This window comes from Montipora capricornis, chromosome 3, assembly GCF_036669925.1.
Source record: "Montipora capricornis isolate CH-2021 chromosome 3, ASM3666992v2, whole genome shotgun sequence".
Classification (NCBI taxonomy): Eukaryota; Metazoa; Cnidaria; class Anthozoa; order Scleractinia; family Acroporidae; genus Montipora; species Montipora capricornis.
Window position 1 is genome coordinate 72,713,607 of NC_090885.1, and position 369 is coordinate 72,713,975.

Genomic DNA, 369 nt, shown 5'->3' on the forward strand with positions numbered 1-369 from the left:
TCCAAGTCCGACTCCGTCGCCAGTGAAAACCAGCCTTAAGAGTCCGGCATCGATGGACACGATATGTGGCAACTGATAAATAATAAAGAGAAAAAGGCTGAAAAGATAGGCCAGTCAGGATATTATTCAATTAAAAGAGGTGGACTACTCACTGATAAAAAGGAACTAATCTTGTCCTTTATAATAGAATTTGACCTTTTTAAAGTTTAAAACCGCTTTTTTTTTATTATAGGTTGAAAGTTTGTCAATTAAAAAAGTTCCCCGTAAAAAAAAGAAGAAGAGAAAAAAACAAATTTTCGCTTGAAAACCTCACAAATGAAGTAAGTGTTCTCGGCTTTAGCTGTTGGTTGGCAGTGACAAAAACCTAAT